Raw genomic sequence first — 24,598 nt, forward strand, 5'->3', positions numbered from 1 at the left:
CTATTTTACGGAGTTCCAAGGGCTTCCAGGGGAGGGGTGAGTGGCGCAGCGGAGAAAGACACAGAGGGTGAGGGAGTGAGCTGAAAGCTCGGAAATATATTCTCAACTGAACGTTGTACGGATTCGCGCACCGGGCGTTCCTAATTATTGTTTTCCAGGCATCCGTCCTTTCTGGTTGCTGCGGTGACTGAAATTCTCGTTTCGAAACTTTCCCTTCACCGCTGGCGTCGAGGAATTACCGCGCGAACCACCGGTCGTCACGTTCCTTTTTTTTTTTTTTTTTTTTTTCATTCTCCCCTACCCCTCCTCCCCACATCTCTTTTCGTTCCCATTCGAAGTGGTGTGGCGGTCCTACGCTTTATCACTCCCCCCCTCCCCCTCCCCCACGTATCAAACGATGCGTAGAAAATTAATAAATTAACGAAGGACAAAACGCGTTCTCCAAAGCGTTTAAAATATTTCGAATCGATCGTATATATCGTCCATCGTTTCGTTATCGCGAGAATCGATTCCGATTCCGAATCTCTTCGTTTCTCTTCGTACGAGCGGGAGAATCTTTTATCTCTCGTTCATCGCGCGCATTTTAAATAATCTTTCTTTAAGAAAGAAAGAGAGAAGAACGTCTCGTATCTCGAACGTACGAGGATACGACGACGACGACGACGACGACGACGACGAAGGTGGAATATGGTGGATAGAGGAAAGGATCGGTGCAATGGAGCAAACGAAGGAGTATAGAGGGTGGTTAGCGGAGAGAACGGGAAGGAGAACGGAGGAAAGGGATGTTGGTGGGGCGGTCGTATCGGTTAAGTGGGGGAAATTGCAAAACAATGAGACGGCGGGGTAGGGGTAACAATGTGAGGGACAATAGGCCTGATAATGTGCCAGAGAATGGACGCCTAGACAAAAGAGTCGAATAAGGGCGCGCGCACCTACCCGATCCACCACCCACATTACACCATCGACTCTCGTCCGTTGGCGTATATAGAGAACGGGGGAGAGAGAGAGAGGAAAAAAAAAAGAAGAGAGAGAGAGAAAAAAAAGACACCTGCATGCTTCGATGTGGGTTATTTTAAGTTTGAAACAATAGCAACTCCGCGTAAGTTAATCCTCTCCTACCATACGAAAAGCGAGTAAAAAGTTTCGTGGATGCAACAACAACAATGGAATACAAATCAGAATTCCAGTGTGGTGAATGAAATTGTGATGAAAACGCGAGAGAAAAAAAGAAAGAAAGAAAAAAAGAAAGAGAAGTGATTCGAAAAACGATTCTTTTACCGAAATTGCCGAATTGCATATTTCGATAAAGGAAGGTGTCGTTAAGGGCGGACAATCCCGTTAAAACGATTGGATTATCAAACGGAGGGATGAAACGTGAGCGTGTAACCGCTATGCAGAATAAACCGGAGGGATCAGAGCGGAGATCAGGGACGAGAGTAACGCGTGGAACCTACCGCAATGCCAGAGGCCAACGCCTGACATAACCGCGAGTTCTGGAGGGGTTGCGAGTCAAGGGGTTGAGCGATCGAAACCTCGGTGTTAGCAGCCCGCTCGTCTGGCGTGCACCTGTTGTTTCTACTTGCTCTCGAATCTCTACGAGCCCGTATCGTTGCGCCGTGTTATCGATCTAATTCGTAATCGCGCGTATCGCGATCTTTCCTCCATTTCTATCTTCTTCTTCTTTTTCTTCTTCTTTCTCTCCTTTCGACGTAAAATACCTAACTCTCTCTCTCTCTCTCTCTCTCTCTCTTTTTCCTCAATCCTTAAAAAAATTAATCGATGCCCGACTTGTTCGCGATTTACCAGAGCGTCTTAACACGAACGTCTCGTAACGAAAATTCCAGTTAGTTTCGTCGTAAAAACGCGACGTTTCGAAAAAGAACGAATCCTAGGTTTCCCTTCCCCCTAGCGACACCTTCTCTCCATAATTAGCATTTATATAAACGCGGTTACCGCGAGGCAACACGGCACGAGTACGACGCACGGTTAGATGGAGAACAAAAAAGCGAATTCTCCTTACCTTTTCGCTCGAAGAAAAATGCGTCTCGACGATGTGTCTACGAGATCGCGATAGTGTCGTTCTTCGAAACTAAGAAAGCGAGCGAACTCGGGCCCGAAGAAGGAAGGAAGGAAGGAAGGAAGGAAGGGAGAAAGAAAGAAAGAAAAAGAGAGAAAAAGAAAAGGAAAAAAGTGGTGAAGAAAGAGGAGGAGGAGGAAAGGGCCAAAAGGTATATAAGAAAAGAAAGAGAAGAGGAACGGGGGAGGAAGAAAGGAGGGAAAGGAGGGAAGAAGGAGGAACGACGGCAGAAGACGATGAGGAAAAAGAGAAGAATCCAAAGAGGAGAGGAAAGGAGAAGTTCTGAAGAGGGAAAGACCAAGGCACCGAGGACAGAAGTGGCCGTACAAGGCAGGAGCGCCACAAACAGTCCATAGAAATTCCCCGGCCGTAGAATGCAACTGCTTCTTTGTGTAACACAGCTTACACGGATAGCCGCGAGTCCGTGTTTAAGCGAGCGTCGATGTGCGCGAGAGTTGGCGAGCGCGCGCCTGTTATTTAAGCTTCGCATAATGGCAACTCTTTTATGCTTCTTGTGTCTTACATCTGAGACTGTGTCGCTCCAGAGGGCGCATTCATTCCCGTGAATACCCGTGCTCGGGCCTCACAATGGCCTTCTCTACGCCGCCTGCAGCAGCTACGGCACACCACCGAGTTGCGCACTCAAAGTGCAGCCACTCTAAGGATGCGCGACGCGGTCGCCTTAGTTTACAGCCTTAGGACAACCACCGTATCGCCCACCCTTCCTCCTTCCTTTCCTTATCTCTATCCAACGTTCTAACTTTTCCTACATCGAGATTCTTTTCTTTTCCTTTCTTTCCTTTCTTTTCTTTTCTTTTCTTCTCTTCTCTTTTCTCTTCTCTTCTTTTCTTTTCTTCGCCCCTCTCCCCCCCCCCCACCCCCCATCATCGCCACGCGTCTTCCTCCCCTTTGACTAATCTTACAGCACGGTTTCTTTGATACGAGTTAATTCGCATCCTCTCGGCCTCTCAACGAAGTCTTTCTCCTCCGCGGAAGGAGATTCTGGAGGCAACGGGGGGAGAAGGCAACGGGGAGAGCGGAGAAAGTCGAGGAGGAGGCGAGGGAGGCGAAGAAAATGATGCTCGCGATCGGGAAAGAATACATCATCGAAACGATTGTTACTCGAAAAGCCGAGACGAAACGAAGCGAGATGAGGAATAGAGCGGCGATCCCCATCCCCCGCCGACTTTCCCTCTCCTCTTTCATTTATTCCGCGAGGGCCGTCAATAGGAGAAAAAGCTCGATCCGCAAACTTTTGTGTCGCTGGTTCGCTCCGCGACGACCTTCCGGGGGAGGCGACTTTCGAGGCCGGTTTATCGTCGAACGATCGTTTCTCCGAATAATCGCGAACGTGCCTAACGATCGTGGCCGAGGTGGTTGGGTTCGTGCACACGAGGCACGCCACCTTGCGATCGGTCACAAAACAGCGACACAATAACCGGGCCGCAACAATGCCGGGCGACAATGCAGCGCCACCAACACACCGGCGAGCCGAATCTATTGTCTGTACTTCTCTTGTTCTCCTTTCATCCCCTGCACTTCCACGACGAGCCGCAAAGAACGAGGGAGAGGAGCCGGAGAATCGAGCTGCGCGAGGCGGGGGGGGGACGGGGGGGGGGGAAGCTATCCGCGAATGTCGCGACCTCACGGGACGACTTTGTTTAATTGCGCTGACTCGATTAGACGACCACTCTCGCAGACTCGCTCGAGTTCTTCCGCATTGTATTTTTGCGGCCGTTGTTAATCCCGTAATCATCGTCCCCCCGGAGTAACAGGAATTCAATGCATCGTTCCTCCATTCACCACATCTCCGACCATTCTTTCTCCATTTTCCTTTCTCATTCCCGCCACCAACTTCGCCACTATGAAAAGACTACGTGTGTGTATATATATATATATATCGAAAACCAGTTCCTGCTGCTTCGTTTCTCTCGATTCTTCTTCCAAACATTTGTCGCGCTTGTTCTCAAATCGCGTGGAAAATTCTGGTAATCCCGTTCGAGACGAGATCATCCGCCATCATCCGCGCCCAAACACCGTCGCGAATTCTCCTCGCGAATCAAATATGCAGCTATCAGCAGTCAGGGAAGGAGGAGAAGGAAAGGAAAGAAAGAAAGACGAAGAAGAAGAAGAAGAAGATCGCCCACTTTGCAATGACCGGCTAAAAGAATACGGAGTGGCACGAGTAGAGAGAGAGAGAGAGAGAGAGAGTAACTTCACGCAGGAAGATGGATCAGGGAGAGAAAAAGAGAGATGATACGGGCGGGGGAGGGTGTGGAGCGAGAAAGAAAGAGAGAGAATCGGCCGCCCCACTCATCCTCCCGTCCGTCTCATTGTGTCGGACGATTGTCTTAGAATAATGGCGGAGACTCACAATAGTGACTACAATGCTTGCTCGTCTAACAATGCGGTGACGTCACGCAGCGTCGTGTACGTGAATGTACCGGCACGGGCGCCCCGACGTCGTGTGCGTCGTCTCTTCAGAGTTCCTCTTTCTCCCTCCCCCTTTCTTCGCGGCTCCAGCCGTCTTTCTCTCGCACCCCCGTCCTTTCTTTCCGCGATTCTTCCTTTCGTTATTCCGTAGCCCGATCACCTACTTACGCTCGAGTGGGGCTCAATTGCCACTAGCTGCACCAAGATTCCACGCGTTTGATACAATTAACGATCCCGGCTTCGCTCCCAGAGATCGGCGAAACGATCATCCTCGTCTCGGTTTTCCGCGCGAAGAACGAGGTGACGCCTACTACGCCTGCCTGAGACCCAACAAACGAACGGACAAAGGCAAAGTTCGGGAAGAAAGCGGGGAGGTGAAGGGAGGATCGTATCAGGCAGAATTCGATCGGAATTTTCGAAAAGAAATTTATATCCCCGCACAATAGCGTGGCTTTCCACCAACAGGACAAATCACCTTTCCTGTCTCCGTTACATCGATCAAGTTTGACTTTCATTGGTCGCGTGTACGACACACTCCCTAACTCTCAGTTCCCCCTGCGTGACTGTGGATTCGGTCAAGTCATCCCTGGGGATGACTTCGAAACGCGATCCGCTCCCCTTCCTTTGTTACGCGATAGGGCGTCGGTTTATTAAGCGAAACGATAAGTGCAATTATTGCGTCCACGCGTCGATATCTCCTAATAAAATTTTCTCCTAATAATATTTTTCTCGTATTCGGATGGAATACGAGATCTCCCCCACCGTTAAACGGTGAAAAAAGAAAAATAATTTCGAAATCGAATTTCTTTGCAAAGTGATTCTTTTTTTTTTTTTTTTTTTTTTTAATACAAGAGAGATGGAGAGAGGTCCCTCGGCTCGATGATTAATAGCACAAGGATGAAAAGAAGCGTATCGACGAGATAAGAATAAACCGTGGCGCGTCTTGAGGGCGTGAATGGAGTCGACTGTTAATTAATACCGAGACGCATTAAATTGCACGAATTGTGTGCGCCACTCGCGAGGCTTTTTTGCAAAGATCGGGTGCGGGTTGAAAAGATTCTTATTAGCAAATAGCACGGTGCACCCAACGGAGCTGATACACGAGGGGATCGAAGGAAGGATCTTCTTCTTTACGCGCGGGCCGCGAATCCAACAGGATCTGGCAAAGGTGGAGAAACCAAGTGGGGCAGAGAGGAGTAGAGGGAAGCGAGTTTCTTTCGCCGACACGGACGTTACGAGTTGCGAACACTTGCATTTAAATAGTTTTTCGTGGATTCGCGATGTCTGGAAACGCGTTTCAAACCGACTGAGGAGAAAATTTTTTTTCTTTCGAAAACAACGAAACGTTTCTTCTTCTCTTCTGACTCGATCATTATTATTAACCTTTTCGATACCGAAGAAAAATTATCTCGATATACGATGCTACCTCGGACGAGATACCTCTTATATTCATCACATATCGAAATATATTTGATTCGAAAATTTGGAATAAATAAATCGATCTGTAAGTCGATTTTTATCGTCGATAAAATGACTTACGCTTCGTATTTATATATAGTTATTTATAATCCCTTATTTTTATTTCCTATGAAATGTATGGAAAGTATCGTACAATACGTAATGATGATACGATACAATTTTTACAAAAATATCTACTTTATTTCCGTCCAGATATCTTGTTTGCAGCATCATATACGATACGATATATCGTGTAAGCGTCGCATTTATCTCTTTCTTCGGCAGCGAAAGGATTAACGATAAACAACTAATTAAAAAACGATCTAAGGAAAAAAAAAAAAAAAAAAAAGGAAAAAAGAAAAAAAGAAATGGTTCATCGATCGCGAAATAATAACGGGAACGTAACCGCGGGACGAATGTTTGGTTTGCCAAGCATGTTGCCAACCAACAGGAACATTTCTTTTCAAGTCCTGTCGTTTGATGAACGAGAAACGATCGGCGACGTTCAAAGCGATCTTGCACGCGGCTGGAGGAGCGACGATAGCACAAAGATTTCGCGAAAGGGGTGGGCGAAGGGAGGGTTGGAGGAGAGCGGAGGAGAGAAAGAGATAAAGGGAACCCAGAAAGACAGGGGTACATTGTGCTGGGTCGCTTGATACTTTATTCCGTATAAAAGGAACGGCGGAACAATGGCGGGAACGCGGAAGAATGGAATGAAATGGGACCGAGGGAGACGGATCGAGAGAAAGGGAGAAAGAAAGAGGCGCACTCGCGCCAGTGTGAAGACTCATCACTCTGTAAACAATGCGAGAAGCGAGAGTGACTCAAAGAGTGGCGGAATCCTCAGAGTCCTTCCCTCCGCTCGAGAAAAGAAGGGGGATGGATGGATGATGGAGGAGGAGGAGGAGGAGGGCCAGCGAGAGAGGGAAAGCGTCCATCCACGCTTTCATTTTTCTAATATTTCGACTTTCTTGATCATCGACGAAGCTTTCTTCCCAACCATCCGTCGAGGACTTTGCGGTCTCGCGCGAACATTACGCGCCACTCTAATGGATTCTCGCGTACTCTAATCTCGCGGATCGAGATACGATACGATCGATCGTACGTAAAATTTTACGAAATTACGAAACGAACGATTTTTCAAAATCTCCTCTTTCTTCATTTTCGAAGGAGGGGGGGGAAAGTTCTCTCTCGAGCGTGAAAACACGATCGAAGAAACGATCGAAATGGCACGTCGACGATCGTTAGGACAAATAAAAAGTTCACGGGCGAGGAAGCGGCGTTTGCGCGAAATTCGAGCGCGGTGATCTTTGTGGTGGTTGTTAGGACGAGGATTCACAAAGCTATCGGCCAGGCGGGGGCCGCGGTATTGTTGGACGAAGATAGGATTCCTTTGATTGTCCGGGACTGTGCGAAACCGTCCAACGAACGAAAGGGAGGTGAGAGGCACTGGGAGAAGAACCCGCTTTACATAACGCGTTATCCACCGCGACAATGGCCGCCGAGAGCCGCGCCTCGAGAAAGAATCGTTTGATGTCGAAGGATTCATCGCGACCGTGCTTCGAGTGAGACCAACGGTGAAGAGAGAGGAGAGGGCCAGGAAACGAAGGGAGAGGAACAAGGAAGGTTGGAAAATTAATTTCACCCGGTGAACAGAGAGGGAACGAGAAGCATCGGCGCTGGTTGAACGCTTCGGAATAGCCGAGCAAGACGGAGAAACCTTTCGACTGTCCGAGATCGAAGCGTCGTCGTCGTCGTCGTCGTCGTCGTCTGCGAGCGATTTTTTTATCGCCACGCTCGATAAATGAACTCCTATTTCTTTCTTCATAAATATCGTATACGTCAATTTTCGCGTTCCGCGATCGCGTCTCTTGATCGATCTTTACAAATATTCTTTATCGTCGCTTGTAAAAAAAAAAAAAAATCCTCGATTCTTCTTCTCGTTTCTTCCGAACGTTCGAACGGAAAGATGGCGTAAAATTGATAGTGGACGCGCTGAAATCGAGGCTGAGACGATTCTTGGTTGCAGAGGTTGAAGAGACTCAAATGTGCCGCCAATGGCAAAGGGGTGCGTGGCGCCAGTCAGGACAGGTCTTATAGAAGCCGTAGAAAGAGAAACGAGAAGCAGAAGGCGATCCACAAAGAGCGAGGAAGGGAAAGAAAGACGAAGGGTGTGGGATGGGGGTTGAAAATATTTAGACATCCGCGAAGGGATGAATAAGACTAAATTGTATCCACAATGCTGTCTCAGAGGCAGACGCGCTCTGAATAGCCTTAATAAACTCGCTGAATCCTCGGAAATATTTCCAAGCCGGAGGAGTACCGAATGCGGCGAAAACTCTTCTCCCCCTACCGACTTCGCGTTCTTCTCGTTCTAGCAGAGCAACCACCCCCTACCGACCACCCATCGCGACCAACACCGCCACCTTTCGCCCCTCTCTCTACCTATCTATGTATCTTCGAAATACGAACGTGACAGGGGGCCTCTTGAAAATTTCCTCGAGGGGCCCCACGCGACAAAATGCGACCGGATGAAACGTCAACTTCTCCTTCTCCACGCGATTCCTCCGCGTTCCCAAAGTTTCCCAAAGTCACGGAGAAAATCCTCCGCGAATCATTTCCTCGAAACGAATCGAATATTATCGACGAATAATCAATCGAATTGAATTTTTAAGAAAAATCAAGACACGATTCCCCACTTTACATCTCTCGCTTTTTAAGGACAAACGAGCACGCATTTACGCGCCTCTTATCGGTCTGCATAATGCGTAGATTTGCTACCCGCCGCGATACGCTTTTCCCTGCATTAAGGAAAGAGCATTCGCTCGTTTGTCCCGCACGCGCGATTTATATAAATTTTACAACTCGAGGGTGGGATAGTCAATTTGCAAAATGTTCGATATACTATCGATCGAATTAAACGCTTCTGTAACTTTCCCCTCCTCTCCCCTATTTCAATGGTATCCAAGATCCGCAAAGCAGAAAAGACCCATCGATTTTTCCGATTCCCTACCTTCGAATCTAAATCGATACGTCATTACGCGTGCTAGAGAAATCATGAAAGTTCACCGTTCACCGCGGCGCGACGAGAACGACGACGAAGAGGAGGAGGAGGAGGAGGAGGAGGAGGAGGAGGAGGAGGAGGAGGACGAATACGTCGAACGCGGTGCACCGACCGAGGGAGAGAAACGAATTGCGTGAAAGGGTGCGGAAAAGGAAGCAGGAGAAGGAAGGGGCAGGTGGAAGCGAAGCCGGGCAGAAACGGATTCACGATTTCGCATGAATCGCTAGTTACTGAATAAAGTCCTTTCGGCCGGGTTGGCCGGAGCTGGCGGTGGCTGACTTTACTTTATTATATGTATATTCGCTGCACCAGGATGGAAGAGGGTTTTCGCGGAGTTGAAGGGACCGAGGGGTGGTCGGAGGAGGCGGTGGGTGGGGAGGGTAGTCATTCAACCGTGCGGTTCTATGAAATCAAAGGCCACATTGTCACCGGAATTACCTCCATTCGGAAACGACGTATTCAGGCTAGCAGGCGCACGTGGAATTAACCCTATTTGTTTGCCGCCTTCGAGTCGCGTGTAACGAAGCCACGATTTATTCGCGTATGCCGCGCCGCGAGGAACACACGGATCCAATGGGCGGAATCGATACAGGGGAGAGGGGATGGAGCCACGATGGACCAAGGAAAAGGAGTTTGTTCTTCTCGGCTTCAAGAATCTTGAATCGCGGCTAATGAGTCGTTACCAGTCGTTCGTTCTTGAATAAAATCTCCGCGTCAAACGGGACGACGACGTGACGACATCCAGTGCTGCTTTATGTTGAAATGTCAATTACACGGACACGACGATTAAGCGAAATAACGGTTATTGGTGCACGTCGCCGCACAAGGATGCGGAGATTAGGTCGAGGAAAGCGAATCGTCGCCGCGCGAGAGAATTTTGGAATTTTGTTATCCGGCGAGAGATATAGATTTTTTTACTTGAAATAAAATTGTGCTAGCCTCTCCGATTCGAGTTGGAGACGAGATAATCGACGAAGAGTTGATCGAGATGTTGAATATACGTGGCCCAATACCTGTATAGTTCGATTTCTATACGAATTTTGGGAAATTCTCTACACGGATCCGGTTAACGATGAATAGAAAACGCGTGGACATCTATCGTTTTACCGATAGGAAATTCAGCCGAATTTTATTGATTAATTGATCGACGATCCGTCACCGGGATAGTTCACCAATAGGGTTATTATATAGGATATCGCGTCGATCCTGTCAGCTGTTGGCGTTACGGTTAAACCCACCCGAAATTTCACGCCTGCAGATGACACCGCCTAATTCACCGGCTATCCCACGCTGCGATATCGGTTTAGATATTGGACTATCCGCAGTGAATTTTCGTTTATTACAGGGCAGGTGTAAATTATAATTATTTCGGTAACATCTGCCTCTCTTCGCGCGCTATTCCAAGATAGAAGAGGTATCCCATCGATTAGATCTAATATTAAATTTTCCACGCCCTTGCGTTCTATAAAACTATCCCCCCTCCCCCCCAAGTACTTCCGGGATAATTAACCGTATTTCGACCAATGAAAATTGGATCAATTTGAATGAATTGAAATCTACTAACAAGGACTCGATGAGTCTTCGAGATTCGATTAAACGAAATCGAGAATAGAGGATTAAAGAAGAAAAAGAAGGAAGAAAGAATAAACAAGAAGAATTAAAAACAAAATCGTACAATATCTATTACCACGTGTGTCTTCAAAAGCGAATACAGGTCACAGGTGGGTGTACAGGTTTTGCGTGCTCGATTCGGTCGTGCAAGACGGGATTCACGGGAGGTATATTATTTCAAAAGCTTTCGAAGAGTGCGATCTTTGTGGTCGCGTTGAAGACCGCTGATGAAGTTCCCCGTTTCCAAACCGAAATCACTACCGAATCACTCCCCCCCCCCCCTCCCTCTGGCTACGATAACAATGGTCGATTTTAATATAGCGCGCGACAAGAGTGAGCGAGATGAACGAGCAACGACGGGGAAAAGGCGATCTATATTTAATCCACGAACAAAAATTGGTATAGAGGATCGAGAAGAAGAGAGATACGAGCAAAGAAAAGTTAAGCAAAACGGGAAGAACTCGAGGACGATTCAACGAGTGAAGGAATGGAAGAAGAAGAGAAAGGAGTAATAGAGTAAGGAGTGATAGAGGATGCAAAGAAGAAAGAGAAAGAGAAAGAAGAGAGCAGAGAAGAGCGGAGGAGCGTGCAAAAGCACACGCAAAGAAAAACAAATGAACGCTGCCTAACCGAAACAATTGAAGCCTGCGTGGAATAGGGGTTGCTGGCCTTTTATGTTGCCCACCCTCTATGCTCGCCACCCCCGACCAACCACCACCTTTCCCAGTATGCCTAACCCGCAGCTATATCCAACGCCACCTCCACCAGCGCCTCCGTCAACCCCCTACCCCCATTTTTATTCCCCCGTTTTTGGCCCTCTCCACCATCCTCTTCGCGTTTTGCCTCGACGGGACTTGAACGAGGATATTCGAGCGATCGTTCTGATGAGGCCTTTATGCGATTCGCGAGAGCCTTTCAGCCGCGCACGCCTCGGATAAGAATTTCAATTTCTCTCTACCGGCGCACGATTGTATCGGCAGCCGCTTATGCATCGCTGATCGTTTCCTCGTTTCTCAGGGATACGATTCTTTATATATATTTTTTTTTCCTTTTCCCTTTTTTCCGTTTCTTTCTTCTCTTTTCTTTTTTTTTTTTTTTTTTTTTTTTCCTTTTCACCGAGTTCAGAAAGTCCCGAAGTGGTTTACGAGCAGAATTTTTAGAGCTAGCTTTTCGTATTCGCATAAAAGTTTTTTTTTTACAATTCTTTACTGATTATAAAAAATTGTATCCCCTTCTTGTTCGTTTCGTTTTCTCTTTCGAAAAATCGAATGATAATTGCAAATATGATTGTATTATATATCGATAATGCATAATAAATTATTCGATATATATATATATATATATATATATATATATATATATATATATATACCGAATTTTTTATACCCTGTATATTCGCTGTATATTAAGATATAAAACTTATAAAAAAATAATCTAATCGCTCGAAGAGTTTATATCTATATCTATGTATCCATACGCTTATACCTGTATATAGAGATTGCCTTGAGTTTCGCGGAAATATACTAGAGGTTCGACATAATTGATAAAATAAAAATAAAAAATAAAAAAAAAACCCTACTATGTAAACATTTGCTGAGATCTTAATAGAATTATCTAATCGCTATTAGATCGTTAAAAAAACGTGTAATCGCGGCGCGACTTTGTAGCTGGCTACGATTCCGTAAAAGCAGGTGAAACTATAAACGAGATGCAATGGCGCCGAATGATGAACGAGTGTCGATCGCGCATTAAAATAGAATATTTAAAAGTGTACTCACCGTTCGATGTCACAGGAAATTTGGTACACGGCAACATAAATCAGATTCCCAGAGATGATAGAGATACGGCACTCTAACAGCCACTCAGTCAAAGCCAAATGTCATAGCAATCCGCGCACTACATCGGGCCTCGTCGACGCGTGTCACGTCAAGGCAAAATTCAAAACCGAAATTCCGAGCATTGTCCTCGTGTCATAGCGTCAGTCACACGCGATTCCGAGAAACACGGTTCTGTTGAAATTGCTTCGACTTGACCACAGCCCGCGGCAAGACAACAAACATTTCGATAATACGTTAACGAAACGATCAACACAAACGATGATTCTACGAACTTTTTTTCGAAACACATGCCAAACACGCGTCACACTACATTTCTAGCTGCGTAATAATACACAAGGTACATCCCGCCAAAAGTAGTACAGGAAAAGGAAGAAAATTCCTGGTTCACGGAATTCGCGAGCTCTCATTGGCTGTTCTTTTTCTAATAACGAATCATCTTCGAGAATTATATAAAGCTTCTACTACGTTGGTCAAGATCAGGTTATGTCCATGTTTGACACCTGCGAATTAGTAACTTCGATGGACGAAAACAGGAAAAGTTTGTATCCGATCGACGCGTTTTACGCGAAATATTCTTTCCAGAAGGTGAATTTTTCGTTTATTCGCGATCTGATGCACTGTCAACGCGATATTCGGCACTAACATATCACTTCACAAGAGACGCGTGAACACTTATTAGTCCGAAATGTCCGACACGTAAAAATCTTCTTCCCACCGTACTTAAATAACGAACCGGATCACTATACAGATTAATGTTACTTTCACTATCGCGAAAAAACGTAAAATAACGCGATTTCCAAATAGAAAACAAGTACGAACACTACCGCGTAGTTTACCGTATCGCGCACAGCATGGAACTGATCGTGGCTCGACCGTACCGCCCCACCACGCCGCGTCCCCACTACTACTCATCCACGCTACGCGTCGCGTATATTATTCTTATACTGTGTATATTCTATATTCTTACTACATAAATCAAAATAATTAATAATATATATTTAATTTAACAATTTCTTAACAAATTAGAATAAAAATATCGTCCTATAATAATCATAAAATTTAAAAATTTTTTTTCTACGAATATTATAAAATTATAAAATTCTTATTTTTATACGATTATAATATAACGTTTATACGATCGAAAATTTTAAAACTTCGATGTATTAAACATTTTTATAAATTATTAATATTTAATTTCTATAATAATTATAATTAAAAAATTACTTTAATAATTATTCTAATAATTATAGAAATTAAAATTTTTTTCTTTCTTGAATATTATAAAATTCTTATTTTCGTACGATATATATTATAACGTTTATACGATCGAAAATTTTAAAACTTCGATGTATTAAACATTTTTATAAATTATTAATATTTAATTTCTATAATAATTATAATTAAAAAATTACTTTAATAATTATTCTAATAATTATAGAAATTAAAATTTTTTTCTTTCTTGAATATTATAAAATTCTTATTTTCGTACGATATATATTATAACGTTTATACGATCGAAAATTTTAAAACTTCGATGTATTAAACATTTCTGTAAATAATTAATATTTAATTATTCGTGAAAATTATAAGATTAAAGTTTTCTTTCCCTCCCAAATATTATAAAATTTTTATATTTATACGATCATGATATAACGTTTATACGATCGAAAACTTCAAGATTTCGATGTATTAAACATTTTTATAAATTATTAATATTTAATTTCTATAATAATTATAATTAAAAAATTACTTTAATAATTATTCTAATAATTATAGAAATTAAAATTTTTTTCTTTCTTGAATATTATAAAATTCTTATTTTCGTACGATATATAATATAACGTTTATACGATCGAAAATTTTAAAACTTTAAAATTTTAAAACATTTCTGTAAATAATTAATATTTAATTATTCGTGAAAGTTATAAGATTAAAGTTTTCTTTCCCTCCCAAATATTATAAAATTTTTATATTTATACGATCATGATATAACGTTTATACGATCGAAAACTTCAAGATTTCGATGTATTAAACATTTTTATAAATTATTAATATTTAATTTTTGTAATAATTATAATTAAATAATTATTCTAGTAATTACAGAAATTAAAATTTTTGTAATTATTCCTTGAATATCATAAATAAATATTCTTATTTTTACACGTTATTTGTAACGTTTATACGATCGAGATAGATTTCCACGTAAATATCAATTATATCTTTCTAAATAATTGAAGCATCCATGAATCGATTAGATCGATTTTTCAAAAATTCTAGAAGCGATAATGTTGCAAGAAAGAAAGAATTTTTAACGCAATTTCGAACTTCGTCCTTTCGATATTGAAGATTTTTATATCGTCCCAAACTAAAATTCGATCGATTCAACACCAAGAGATATTATTACAACCGATCCCTCAATATTATCGTTCTCGATTCATTCGATACGATATTGAAAAGAATCGTCCCTTTCTTTCTTTCTCGCCACGAAGCGTATTCGTGAAAGATAGACCAGTTCGCAGGTGTCGTACGATGTCTTTTTTAAACAGGATCAAAAAAAAAAAAAAGGAACCAACGAGAAGAAAGGCGCGTTTCCCTTCTATTACGAAGGAAGAAAGGAAAACGAGGAACCCAGGCATACACCACGTTAACTCATATGCATCGCGGTCGACGGCTAGAATGCGATGAGACTTCCACGGGCATTGTCGCGAAATTCCGTGGACGTAATTTCGAGCAGCACCGAAGCTCCGCGATAAATTGCACGGCCGATGAAAGAAGCTTTCTCGAAGAAATTTATGAATTGTCTCTTAGAATAGAATTTTTTCTTTTTAAGCGGATGCAACGGATGATCTCATCGATCCGTCACGAGTGCAGCACAGCTAACGAACGAACAAAAATTTTCGAGCGTAAATTCTCTCGTTGAACGAAAAACCGAAAGGGAGAGGGGAAAATCAGAGAAACGGATTGATTCCCACTTGAGCCGTATAGTCGCGCCTTTCAAATGGCAAATTATTATTTCATTATGGGACGAATTAGAGATTATTTCTGCGCAGGCGTCGGCGAACCGCAGGAAACGATTATTAAGCCCGAAGCCGTTGTCTTCTTCTCCGAATGAGATGCAATTTATAATACAGTCGTTTGTCCAGCGGTATCTAATTGCATTCGCTCCAAAGATCTCCGGATATGCATCTAATTGTTACAGTTGTTCCCACTTAAACGCAACTTTGCATTCCATCGTCTCTGTTAATTCTTCCATTGTGTCCGGATCTTCATTTAGCCGTCGGTAATCCGGAGCAATTAGACAAATTATCCGAATTCTAGTTCCATAGTCCCCCCGAAAAAAGAGAGAAAAAAGAAAAATGATTCTCGATCCCGAGCATCGAGAGGATGGAAACGTAGTCTCGGTTAGTTAGCCATCATAAAATCATCATTCTATTTGCTTCGATCAATTTAGACGTTCCCCAACGAGATATCGGGTTACCTTCTTCATTGGATCATCAATAAAACCAATTGGTATCGGTACTGGTTTCTCGAGCAGCTCTCCTTCTCTCGGTGATCTCGAAACGAACAAACGTTCGAACAAACGTTACCAACGTACAAGCACGATTCCTTGAAATCTCAACACCTGCATATAAAATATATATATATATCCTCGGTTCCGTGGGCATTGATTGACGATTTTTAATCGTCGGCGGGGAAGAAAAGTGGTGTTGGTCGGCGCACGCGCCGCTTCTTATATCGTCTTAAAAAGACAATTGCCGCGGGAAGAATGGCACCGTAAATGTGATAGCGGGATAAAAGAATACGGAATAAGAACGGCTCGCTTGATGACCGAGACGGTGTTGGTGCTTGTGCACGTACACAAAGAGGTTTGTGGACCACGAGGGTGGAGGAAAGCCGAGGGGGCTGGTGGCACCGTGGCACCTATACATTTAAATAAATAGCGTTTCATTATAACTTTTGTGCGCGCGTTACTGTCCGCCTGACAATGCCTGAAACAAAGCGCCCTTCCATTGTTTTCGAAATAAAAGAGCGCCGGCCCCACGGCATGCGCCGCCGCCGCCGCCGACGACGACGACGACGACGACGACGGCGGCGACGACGACGGCGGCGACGACGACGACCAAGCACCATGCCGTCTCCTCCTTAGCTTAGAATCAGAAGACAACCTTCTTTCCTTCCCGAGGAAGGATTTACAGCAGGAAGGATCGTCTCGTAACTCGATCGTCCTTTCCTTTCGATCGAGTCAATTCCTCGAACGCCATCATCTTCATCTTGAAAGCTTGAAAATAATCCTAAGAAGAATCCTCGTGATTAAAACACGTAATCCACGTGTATGGAATATGTAGAAAATTAATGCACGACGTATGATAAAGATGATTCCGTCGCGAGACGGAAGATGCAAGGTATGAGAAAGTGTGTCAAATGTTGAAGCGAAGAAACGAGCGAGCGAGTTGAATCGAGAGCCGCGATGCAATTCCGCGAAAATTTCAGCAAGAGAAGATTATATATTGCAAATTCCGACGCAATAAAAATCGCGAGCGCGGCATCTGTAAATAATATATACGGTATACGGGGAGGGGGCGGGGGGGGGGAGAGAGAGAGAGAAGGACGTGTGTGTGCGCGCACTTGCGTCGGAGCGCGAGTGCTTCCACAGTGCATAAAGGGGCCCGGTAAATATAGCTCGCGATATTGTGCACGCGGCCCGCTTTGTAAGGAGCGAGGTTGCCGTCTTAATATCGCGGGAGGAAGGATTAACCGCGAGACCCGTCTAAGAATGGAAGGATCACGGTGGGATTCTAATTAAACGGAAAACAGCTTCATTAAGTTCCCTAACTGCCTCGAGGCCATGCTCCCCGTGATTCCGTACCTGTACCGTCATGTTAAGGCGAACCCTTGGATGCACGAGCTATGTAACGATGAGTCATGTATTTCGCCCTAATTACGCGAATATCTGTATCATGGTATAGAGAAGGCCGATCGAACCGATATTTTTTTTTTTTTTTTTTCCCATCGTCGCGAGCCATTTCGAAAGATCGTATTAATTATTATATGCAATTTCGGCACGAGAGAAAGGAACGGCATGGATCCAGATGACGCGACGATTTGCGTTTCGATCGACAGGCAGATAGATACCGAATACAAACACCGATCAAAGTCGTTAATTTCCTTTCGATTCAAATCGGATCTAGCCGAGCTCGGCTCTCGGATAGCGAAGGATCGATATTAAACGTAATTTTCGTCTGGTTTGGAGCACGAGGCTAGCTTGCGTTGGATATTTATAAATCCAATGGACGATGGATGTATTTTCGCGATTTCACGCGTCCACCGTGTGTGTTTAAAAGTGGAAAGAGCGCGGACGAGGCGCGGTGAATCAAAAGCGGCGCAAAGTTGTCGCCGTGGATGCAGTTACAGTGGCTTCGTTACGTGTCGATTTGCCGCCCAGTTGAAAGACACCAATTTATAATTATTGCATTGAATAGACCGGCACCGTGCACGCCAACTCCCTCCCATTCGATATTACCATCCATTGTACAGTTTAGATTCTATGCAGTAGTCATCGCTCTCTCCTCCACCTCGCCTTCGCCATTCGTTCGCCGCTCGCCCTCTCCCTCGCGCTCTTTCGTTTCAAACGTTTCAATTTCCGACTCCTCGCTCTTCTCCTCTTCTCACTTTTTCACCTCCCCCATTCCACGCGATATCGTTCCACATCGTTGTTTATTACACACGCCAACACTTTTACATCTCTCGTTACGCTTTACGAACGAAATTTCCCTTCCCTTCCCTTCTCGTCCTCCCATTGTCCTCCCGTCGATCATTATCCCCTCCTCCTCCTCCTCCTCGCATCTCCCCCGTTTTCTTGTTTCTTCGACGTTGTTCCGTGCCGATCGAGAAGATACCGTCGATTAAAAGGACATCGGCGAAAAGCCACGCATCCCCCGATCCCCCCAACCCCCCTCGATTAACGCTTTCCAGAAGATTCAACGGTGAAGCTGAAGGACCGAATGGAAAAAGAGCAAGGAGACAAAGGGCCGGCAGATTGGCGATTGCAATTTGCAGAATGGAGCCGCGAGGATGGGTAGGAAGAGGATCGGGAGAAGAACGAATAACCGGAGGAACGGAACGGCGGGGCGCGGAACGGGCGGGGCGAGGGCAAGTGTGGGAGGAAAAAGATGGAGGAGGGAGGGGGGGGGGGAGTGGCGGCGGAAAGGCAGAGGCAGAATGCAACGAATTCGAAAAGAGCGGAGCCCTGCGCCTGCATACGTAATGCCATCGGGCCATTGTCAACCGGCGCCGGCCCCCTTTTGTCTCGCGCGGGGCCAAGGGAGGGAGGGGGGAGGGAGGAGGAGGAGGAGGAAGGGGAGGTGGTGGACGGGGCGAAAGGGCAGAGCTGCCCCCGGAACCCCCAGTCGCGGGAAAATTCTGATCGCAGCCAGGGACTGATATCGATCTTCGGCCGATCATTTGCATGCTCATTGTTCGAGCATCCGACGACGAAAATTCCGACGACGACGACGACGACGCCCGGCATCGCCTTCGAGAACAATATTCCCCGCAGTCGCGGCCTTTCCTTTTCACCAGACCTTTCACGGTCCAAGGGGTTGGGCACAGGCGAGGCACAGGTGTCCATGGCAATGATCCTTCACCCGATTCTTCCGCGCTACTGTTTACACCAATCGTCGAACGGACGGCATTTCGATACGATCCCTTTTTTATTCGATGGTTTTTTTTAACAAAGTAGCGGGTAGGAAAGAAGTAAGAAAGGAACGAGCGAAGACACGTTGACGACTTATTTCAAGAATTTATTTCGAGAATTCTCGGCGAGACGGATGGAAGAAAATCGCACCGATCGCACGAACGCGCGTTCGTATCCGTTCTTCGTATCCGACATCCAAGCCGAATTAATTCGCGGCGTGGAGCCGAGCTTCGCGATACCGACAGACGCTCGTCTATGAAAGAAGAGGAGGAGGAAGAGGAGGTGGAGGAGGGAGCGAGGGGGTAGGTGGATGGCTGGAGATGGTAGAAGAGACAAGCGGAAAAGTAACAGACGGAGAGAAAGGTGGAGCGGAGAGAAAGAGAGACATCGGTGCACATATTTTTATGTCATCGCAGTAGAGGCGATGCATTGTTGTCGCGAGACAAAGGCAAATGTGGCGGAAAAATTGCGGAGGAAAGGCGAGGCGCGGGGAATTCTGGCTGTGGGATGGGTGTCGGACGGCGAAAAAGAGCGGAAGAGGGATGGAGGATCCCCTGGAGGGAGAAGGGTGCTACACGCACGCGACAAAGCGGAATAGGTTAATGCCGGATCTCGCACGATTGCATGACGATCCTTTCCGCGGAATGTTCCGCGAAATGTACGCTCGCTGAATAAATTCTAAGCATAAACGGGAAAGTTGCCCGTTTACATAAAAATACAAAAAAAAAAAAAAATCATACCACTCTCCGATTAGTCATCGAATGCGCCGCGGCTCGAAATTTATTCTAAAAAAAAATCCATTGTCTTTTTTAATAAATCGGTGTTTCTTTTTTTTTTTCTTTTTTTTTTTTTTGTTTTCGTTTTTTGCCGCATCGTTCGAATTAAAAATTGACGTTTCGCGCCAACATTTTCCCGAGAACGACGAGACTATTTTCTCGAAATGCATCGACGTCGAGCCGAAGGAAACGATTCCCGATGCGGGATAGAGGGGGAAAGAGAGGGGAAAAAAAAAAAACGAAATCGGGGTAGAGGAGACGTAGCAACTACAATTAAGCCAGTCAGTCCGTGGCTGAGTTGTTCCATTGAGAGAATTGGCCTGCACAGGCAGCGAACTATCGAGCAGAATTGAGAGCCGGCGGGGAGATTTCGCAGATTATCAAGCATCAGTTGCCGGGAAGAATAAGCAACCGCCAACCGTCATTTAACTTTAACGCTCGAACTGCCCTCGTCCGCACCCCCGGCAACCCCTGAGGGCCTCCGTTGGTCCATGCTAATTAAATCTGCCTACGTACCTACCCCCTCCCCGCGGTATTACCCTCCAACGGACCTCTCTCAACGTCGACCTTCTACCCCCTCGAACCATTCCGATGATACTACTTTACTCGCGTGTGCACCGTAACTCGCCTCTCTCCACTCGCCATCTTATCATCTTTCTTCTTCTATCCTTCCATCCTTCCCCCCCCCCCCTCCACCCCGATATTTCTTCGAAACGCAGCAGGAGACAGCGGAAAAGTAATAATTTTTAAAATAATCCTTGAAAACAAATCCTCCTCGAAATTTTCGAAAGGTGTAAAGTGGACACCGGTCCGTCAGTCAATGTTTATCGGTTATTCTTTCGATTAGAATTTTGCATTATCAGCGAAAGAAGGTTGAAAGAAAACGTGGGACAAGGATTCGTGTCAAGGAGCGTAATACCCTCGAATAAAAGCGTTCAAAGTTCTCCCTGCAGTTTGCACTCATGCTGCATTCATATCCGTTATTTCCTGAAAGCGGCGTGGAGCGTGCGATGCTGTCTGACGCATAAGCGACCGGAACTACTGGCTTACACGACCCACTACTATCCTGTGTAAGTTTCTTCCCGAATATTCCCGGATTGTATATGGAACAACGTATCCGGCACACTCCATTCTACGCTCCGTTCACACAGTTCCAACGCGTCGTAAGCCGTCTCATAAACGTTAAGATAAATCGCTTGTTTTGATCGTGGAATTTTCGATACACGTCGCGAAAAAATTGCGAACGATGCATGCGAATTGCAAAATTCTATTCCCCGTCTGGCATCCGTTCGAGTTTCGAATTGCTCGTAAATTTTTCTGCCGAGCGTCTGCGCGCGTGTGTGTCTTAGCGATGGCACTCCCGTATTCATTTGATTCAGCCATACAGTTTACCCCGGCGAAGCGCAAGGTAAGGCGCGCAGGACTATGTGTTATTCGTTTCCACAATAGAGTCATTGTTGAAGCACTGTGCTTCCACCCCATTCCGTAGATTCGTCGCGAACACTTTATCTCCTACTTCTTATCCCCCACTCGTGAATACACATGTACGTGTTTTATACGCGCCAGTACTTCTCTTCCTTTCCTTCTTCTTCCTCTTCTTCTCGTTCCGTTATCATTATCGTCCGTTTCACCGTTTCGTAAATTCGTCGATAACTTTTATTTCTATTTCCGTATTATTATTATTATTATTATATATACATATTACGTCGAGGAAAGTACATATTAAGTCATCGATATCGATCCTCCAACACGTTGAACACGTTGAGCAAGATGTTTCTTTCTCGATTCTCCATTTATACACTCGCAATTATATTCTTTATTCGGAACTTTATGCGAACGATTCTAAGAACGAATACGTTCGAACGATGATCGATTTCGAGCAAAGTATCATATATATATATATAGTCCGTGAAATTTTTCGAGGAAAAAGAGCGGAAGAACGGTGGGAGAAGGGTGGGAGCACAATGAGATCCGGAATAGAGAGAATTCGGGACGTCGCTCAGACCGTTAAATCCAAGTCTATAACTAACGTTATCGAGTTTCCAGTATCGCGTCTAAGCTAGTATCAGAGCTGCGGCAGGCTGTGAATCTAAATGCGTGCTCCGCGAGCATAAACCTCCACGAATTACTATGTGGCTCGTCCAGGAACGATGCCTGATTAACGACGGCACGATATTGTCCCGGGGTTGCTCGAAAAGGGGGACAAGGGACAGTAATGCGCTCATCTCCCGTGCACAATAGAACAATGCGTTCCATAAGTAAAGCGCCACCACTCTCGCGAAATATACACACGCACACGATCCCAGCGAAATACGTACGCGCCTTCCAATGAACTCCACACTTAAATGTATCCCGAGCATTCACGACGGGTGGAACCCGTCGTTCGAAAGGGTCTGGTAAATTCGAACGCCACCCCTTCCCTCCTCCCCGCTCGAACTCGACGAATTCGAGTCCCATTCGAATTTTTCCATCCGCGATCGATACGGATCGATTCGATTTTATCCGCGGTGCACGAAATAGACGAATAAACGGTTGATTCGACGGACGGACGAAGAGGAGAGTCGTAAACCCGATTAAGGGGAGATCTGCGTAACAGATCGGGTATAAACAGTGGTATTAGTCAGGGATTGGGCGAACATCGGGAAACCGGTTAATTCCCTAAGTAAGAGTAAGAGAACGGCTCGGAAGTCGACGCCTAAAGTTCACAATGCTCAAGGAAGGAGAACGAAAAGACGGACGGACGCGCAACAACGAGGAAACAATGAGTCGCCGTCGGCCGAGGAGGACGAACGAGCGAGCCACCGTCAAACAATGCACCGAAACAATACGAGGAAGGAGGATGCCACCGCGTAACAATGTGGACAATAGACAGATGGGCACAAAGAGAAACGAAGAGAGAGAGAGAGAGAGAGAGAGAGGGGGACGAAAAAGAGAAAACGAGCAGGAGAGGGAGACAGAAGTACAGAGGAGGATATTCGCGAAAAGCGCGAACGCGAGGTGGAAAGAAAGGCACGATCACTGACTGAGGAGAGAGAAGAGGGAAGGTCTATTAGATAGAATCAGATCTAACGCGATCTATCATCGAATATCGTCAAACGAATCGAATTTAAATTATTTAAAGCAAACATTATCTGTTTAATAATCTCGTCATAATCTTTGACGGGCGTTCCGAAAAAAGGGGTTGGTTAAGACGTAACCCAATTCGGAGGGAAAAATTCGTGCACGGGCCGAGAAAGAAGCGGCCTTAAGGCGTGTCCACAAGCAGAATCGCGACGCATGCTGGCCGACTGCTGCGAGAGCTTTATGATCGAAAGAGAGACCGCGTCGAGGATGGGTTAACAATGCGCGGGAGCGAGAAGGAGAATGTCAAGTGGACATTGTTGACGGTGACAATGCCGCTGAAATTGCCGGAGAACAAAGAGGTCTTATGATGACGCTGCTGGCGAGCGAGCGAGCGAGCGAATTGAGCGAGTTGCCCGTGGACAGGGACTTCCCGTATATTCTCCTCCACGCTGGCCCTTCGCGCACCCTCTCCCTCCCTCTCTCTCTCTCTCTCTCCCTCCAAGCGGCGGAGAAGCGTCGTCGTTTCGTCTTCGTCGTTCGTCGACGCGCCACCACCCCTCGTGTATCGCATGGCATTATAACCATCGCCTCTATCGCGACGCCTGTGTGTCGATACTCGTGAATTAAGCACCTTGATCCATTAAGGGCCGGCGTACTCTCGTGTGTTCCGAGTTAACGGGTCTGTTTGCCATTGTTTTAACGCCGCTGCGACCGTGCGCGCGACGCGTTAATACGACGGCTGATAACGGTATTGCGTCATCGCGTTTTATGCATCCGGCCTGGACGATAAACCTGGACGATTGTCCCTCCGTTATTAAGTAATTGCCGATTCTGCGCTACGATCCGAATTAACGAACTTCGGGTGAAAACGAAATCCAGTATGATCAGTGCGAGTAGTACGATCGACGGGGTCGAGGTAAGACGCGGTTAAGAATTTTAAATCGAGATTCGTGTTTGAAGAAGAAAGATGCCATAGAAACTTCGATACACGATCGATTTTACGACCGTATCGCGAGTCGGCGCATGGATGCGCGAAAAACACGGAGCCTGCGTTTGTATCCTTTGCCCGCGAAGAAATGCACGCGTACACGTTTTCATCTATCTTTCTATCTATCCATCTATCTATACGTGAGAGAGAGAGAGAGAGAGAGAGAGAGGGAGGGAGAGAAAGCGGGTGGAAGAGTATAGGAGAGAGTGGTATTATACGTATATATACATCCGTATATATATATGTACAGGTATACATCGCCATCGTTCCGTGCTTTCATTCGTTCGCGGAAAGAAGTAAAGAGCTTTGTCGCCGCGGCATCAAAAGCTTGAATGACGCGTCGATGAAAGAAGGAAGTATCGGTACAAGAAACTGCACAGTGAATACTGAAAAGAATGTAGTCACGGGAAGAAGGGGACCGAGACGGGAGAAGAAGTTAAAAAGGAAAGGAAAAGATAGCGAAAACGGGAAAGGAAAGAAAGAAAAAAAAAAGGAGGAAGAAGGAGAAGGAAAAAAAAAAAGTAGGGTGGCGGAGGAGAGTATTGCGGATAGAAAACCTTCTAGACCGATAAAAGTTTCTGCCTGAGGACGGATAT

General features: G+C 45.5%; 1 long non-coding RNA gene across 5 annotated transcripts in view; it reads right to left on the bottom strand.

Annotated features, from left to right (window-relative positions):
• LOC100866718 (uncharacterized) overlaps positions 1-13,344 on the bottom strand; it is a 271,606-nt gene extending 258,262 nt beyond the window's left edge. For 4 of the 5 annotated variants that reach the window (XR_015294145.1, XR_015294144.1, XR_015294147.1 and 1 more), the window contains exon 1: positions 12,422-13,344. This is a non-coding gene — a long non-coding RNA (uncharacterized LOC100866718). The remainder of the gene's footprint in view (positions 1-12,421) is intronic. The other variant, XR_015294146.1, reaches the window with a different exon arrangement.
• Between the last annotated feature and the right edge of the window lie 11,254 nt (positions 13,345-24,598).

Source organism: Apis florea, unplaced genomic scaffold (assembly GCF_048593485.1).
Source record: "Apis florea isolate Af1SG1 unplaced genomic scaffold, ASM4859348v1 contig_3587_pilon, whole genome shotgun sequence".
Taxonomy (NCBI): Eukaryota; Metazoa; Arthropoda; class Insecta; order Hymenoptera; family Apidae; genus Apis; species Apis florea.